The 4785-nt window shown below is 38.8% G+C and overlaps 1 long non-coding RNA gene across 1 annotated transcript; it reads left to right on the top strand.

Moving 5' to 3' along the window:
* The first annotated feature begins 1025 nt into the window (after positions 1–1025).
* On the top strand, positions 1026–1621 carry LOC130049822 (uncharacterized). The gene is made up of 2 exons (XR_008798166.1): positions 1026–1329; positions 1544–1621. It is a non-coding gene; the product is annotated as an uncharacterized LOC130049822 (long non-coding RNA).
* Positions 1622–4785: the final 3164 nt, after the last annotated feature.

Genomic DNA, 4785 nt, shown 5'->3' with positions numbered 1-4785 from the left:
CACTACCACATATGAATTGACATAATGTGCAAAAATGACGCCTGGGGGGTTTGAGACCCAGGAGGGAGGGGATTTTTTTTTTTGCTTTGATAACTTATAACATGGCCATTGGCATTGTTTATGTGGATTCAAGCTTTTGATGCATACTGGAAATTACATGCACGAACTATTTTACAAAACCAAATCCTGAAATCGGGTGAAAGGTATGACCCGCTGGGTCATAAAAAGTAATGGGGTTACTGGTAGAAAAATCTTTTTCTGGTGTAACCCGCCTTAATCGGGTTAGTTGACAACTTAAAAATGAAGGTGCCGCGTCATGACAGGCGTTGGTACAATAAAGAACCCTTACTGCTAGGACCCTGAGTGCTCAAGACTCCAAGTTACAAAGCGAACGCTCCACCACAGAGCTACCGCGACCGGTATAAAGTATAAACTGACGACTACGACCCTGAGCGCTAAGCATAGAACACTCCACCAGAGCTACCGCGACCGGTATAAAGCATAAACTGACGGCTATGACCCTGAGCGCTAAGCATATGTAAGGGGAGAACATTTTTTTTATATAAAAAAAAAATAAGTTGTATCAGATGGGATTCGAACCGGGTGCCGAGAGAAGGTCGCGTGCGATGGACGGTATGCATTAACCTCTGCGCCATTGAGACTCTGCAACTACGTAGATATTTTTGGTATTCTGTGTCTGATTATTATTGTAAAATTAATTATAATTGACTTTGAAGAGTATTATATTCTATTAATTTTGGGTAAAAGTATCTCTTGTTGAGTTAAAATAATTTCGTGTAATATTTTTCACACTTATGAAGACGGTCAGTGATTGGTCAGTGTGTGTAATAATAGAACCTGCTATTGGCGGTATTTTTGCACGAGATACAGAACAACAAAGACGTGTCTGATGTTGTGTAAGTTTTTGGTGATATATTTGTCATTTTCAAGTACACAATAATTTGTCAGTGAATATTTTGAGTGCATAGATTCACTATATCGTGTGCAAGGTATTGTAGGAGATTCTTTGCTAAACAATGCTGTTAGGAAGCAGAATTCAATATTTAGCATTTGCTTTAATCAGACATATAGAATTGAGAACTAGTTTGTAGCTTAATGTTTTCTATTTATACTTAATGGGAGAATATAATTGAGTTTTACATACATGTACTTCGGTGACACAACGGTGTTTGAGTTATATGTGTGTTTCAGTATATTTACAGTGTTTATTTTATTAATAGGTCTAAATGTAGGTGATCAGTGTATTACGTTGACCTTGACCTGTCGTGGTGGCCATTTTTTGGGCCGGATATTGCGTGCCTTGTTTAGGTTTGTGAACTTTGCGTATTTGCAACCTTTTTTTTTAATTTGCAATTGCTATTTGTTCATGTTGCTAATTATGCATGTTTATAATACATGTACTACATATGAATCCTTGCAAAGGAAATATGTTTGTATATATGATTGAGGTCAAGCAAATCTTGTACATTGGTTAAGTCACTAGCACAAATTATAATGTGTTTTTATTTATTTATATTTATAGGAGCACTGTCATTGATTCATTCATTGATTCATCATTGATTGATCACATTACACTACAACTGTGAATAAAAGGTGAAAAGAACTTGTGTGTTACAAATGGCGTCGTGGACAGGATTCACTTCGATTTAGTGTTCGTGTGACAGTGTGCAATACTCGACGAGTCATGGAACAGCTCATCCAAGGCCTCGTTGACAAAGTTAAGGCTTTAGAAGCCAGGGAGACACAGGAACATCAGGCAAATCTGGATATGAAGAAGGAGTTGCACCAACTTCAGAAAAAAATGTTCTCCCCTTACACATAGAACACTCCACCAGAGCTACTGCGACCGGTATAAAGTATAAACTGACGGCTATGACCCTGAGCGCTAAGCATAGAACACTCCACCAGAGCTACCGCGACCGGTATAAAGCATACACTGATGGCTACGACCCTGAGCGCTAAGCATAGAACGCTCCACCACAGAGCTACTGCGACCGGTATAAAGCATAAACTGACGGCTATGACCCTGAGCGCTAAGCATAGGTCTAAATTTGTGGTACTTCACCTACAGCTGGTAACATCACAACATGGGTGAAAATTCTGGACAGGACGTAAAACAATCATCAGTATGCACGAGATGACCTTGGGAAGCAATGATGAACAGAGTATTTGGTAAATAAATATTGTTTGAATTGAACCTGATCAAAACTCTGAACATCACATGATATGTGTAGGTGTCACAGGTGCTTGTTTCAGAAACGTCTCGTGTTATAGTATAGTGTGCCAGGTTCAAATGAAACAAGTGACTGTCGTAGCTGTTCTCGCTGAAACGGTATCAAGATCGAAATATGAAGAAAAGGAAGTCAGTTTTTCATACGTTTTACCCAGCACATGTCACAATATAAAGGCAGGGGAAGAGTAAAAAAAATCTCGGATTAACTTTTTTTTTTTATGGTAGCGCGCACTTGTTTGCGGCCGCCATTTTGGAAAATCATAAACTCATACTTTTGCTATGGCGCTTTAAGCCTGCGTGTCCTACCCCCGGACAAATCTCGACACCAATAACAGAATATAAACTTTATAACTATCCTCCTGACAAGTACACTGACTACCGTATACTGAATTATAATAAAACACGCCGTACTAGCCTTACCTTAGCTGCAATAATGTAGCCCTCTCTGATTTTTTTTTTTTTTTTTTTTTTTAGGGAGAGGGCTACAACTCCTTAGGATCTCCGTAATGGTGCAAATGCGGGAGTGATTCACTCCCGCAACATTTGCGCTCATTCTAAACATTTCCTGACTTTCTTTACGTAAATAAAATGATATAATATGTTTCTTAGTCAATATATAAATTTACAACCTGCATCTTTAGATTTGTGAGGCTCTATTGTACCGTTTTCAACAATTTCGATAAATTCCAATTTCTCGATTCATATTTGTGCGCCATGTTTGATGTACTGAAGTTTCAACTTCCGGTTGTCAAGTCATTTGCATATGCCATATAAGGTAGTATTTACATCAATGGACAAGTATGGAGGCGAAAGCTATTTCGTCGGTATTGAAAAGGTTTGAATTGAATATCAAGTTAAAAACCGAACAGCAGAGTGTAAATTCTTTCTGCAGCAATATGATTTTCCTTTCTTTGTCGAAGTGGCTCGAGTAACTACATTTTCGCGCTGATTGTCAATGTTTAGGCTTTTCATTAGATCCACCTACGAGATCTCGCGATAACAAGCATGGCGGAGCAGACGAAGAATTTTGCATGCTGTACATTATATTTAATGAAAAACACCTTTATTAGACATGCCCGAGCACAAAGTTGGTACTCCTTTTGGTGTAAACAACATTTGGGACTAATACACAGAGTTTATTGTCGGCTATTCATAAAATTATTTTGCACCATTACGGAGATCCTATGGAATTGTAGCCCTATCCCGAAAACGTCAGAATAAAAAAAATTGGATAGGGCTACATTATTGCAGCTAGCCTTACCTTCTTATCCGGTTACCCGCCGAAATGTCCGTTGCTATGCACCCGAACTACCCTCGGACACTATCGTTATGCCCTATGATAAAGTCCGCTGGAGGTAAGATTTAATACATCCCGAATCCGATCTCAATTTGTCGCACAAAATACCCCATAATTGTATAGTACCGTTTAAGTATTTCACAAGATGATTTTGGTGCAAAACATGAAATAAGTCCCTAAAATTTTAGATCTTCTAAGCTATTCAAAATATACATTGATGGGATATTTTATTTGAAAATGAAAACAAAATTAAGAAACAATTTTCATTTTATTTATTGATTCACCAAACATATGTTGGCATACAATCACGTTACACAATATGAGATATATAAAGACAATAAACTAAATACTAACAGTTCATTTACATATATGTAAATATAAGTATATATATTTGACATGTACCTGTGATATTTATGTATACAATTTAGTATTGCATATTACATATATGTATACGTAATTATATAGCACGTTACCTTTGGTGCGCAATTCAAAAAATTCATGTAAAAATTATTTTGACTTGGATACTCACTTTGAGATACAATCATTTAGATAGATCCGCCACTGTATTTTCAACTATCAAAATTACAATGGCGGATCCAAAGGGTTGTTCTGGGAGTTGGAACACCCCCCCCCCCTCCCCTTTTCAGAAATGTTTGCTTAACTTGAAAAAGTGGGAAAATAGCGCATTTTGAGGGAGGACCCCAGTGGTGGATTATAGGGTGGTGGGGGGGGGGGGGGGGGGGGTCAGAACACCCCCCCCCCCCCCGCTCTTCGTGTTTTTCTTTTCTTCTTCTTTTGTTTTGATAACTATATGACTGATTGAATGATATTAGGCTATCTAACGTCCCGCTCGAGAATATTTCATTCATATGGAGACGTCACCATTGTCGGGGAAAGGCTGCAAAATTTAGGCTTACGCTCGGCGCTTACGGCCTTTGAGCAGGGAGGGATCTTAATTTTCGTGCCCCGCCTGCAGTGAGACAGAACCTCGGTTTTTGCGGTCTCATCATAAAGACTGCCCCGTTTAGTCGCCTCTTACGACAAGCAAGCTGTACGGAGAACCTATTCTAACCCAGATATAAATATAAGGAAGCAACACGAATTTAAATATAAAATGCATTAACAATGTTTTTACAATTTTCCAGGTGGAGGCCACCGGGACCCCCCTGATAGGAGGGGGTAACACCTCCATACCCCATTCCCCCTTCGGGCCTCAACCCCTCCTACAGAAAAG

Source organism: Ostrea edulis, chromosome 8 (assembly GCF_947568905.1).
Source record: "Ostrea edulis chromosome 8, xbOstEdul1.1, whole genome shotgun sequence".
Taxonomy (NCBI): domain Eukaryota; kingdom Metazoa; phylum Mollusca; class Bivalvia; order Ostreida; family Ostreidae; genus Ostrea; species Ostrea edulis.
Note: the sequence above shows the minus strand (reverse complement) of the source record. Positions and strands in the feature narration are given on the sequence as shown.